This window comes from Egretta garzetta, unplaced genomic scaffold (assembly GCF_000687185.1).
Source record: "Egretta garzetta isolate BGI_Z169 unplaced genomic scaffold, ASM68718v1 scaffold296, whole genome shotgun sequence".
Taxonomy (NCBI): Eukaryota; Metazoa; Chordata; class Aves; order Pelecaniformes; family Ardeidae; genus Egretta; species Egretta garzetta.
In genome coordinates, this window is record NW_009259988.1 from 232,582 (window position 1) to 232,781 (window position 200).

Consider the following 200-nt stretch of genomic DNA (forward strand, 5'->3'; position numbering starts at 1 on the left):
CACCCGAGGGAGAGGGGTGCAGGTCCCCCCGCTCCAGAGTTTGCTCAAGCCGGGGCTGAGCCCCAGCGAGAGATGGCCGAGGCCTGGCCAGCACCGCCCGCCTCTGAGAGCTGGGATAAACGGCAGCAAGAGCTTGGCTTCGTGGCAGAAATCACTGGAAGGCGACTCCTCACGCCAGCCAAAACCAGCCCCTCAGCCCT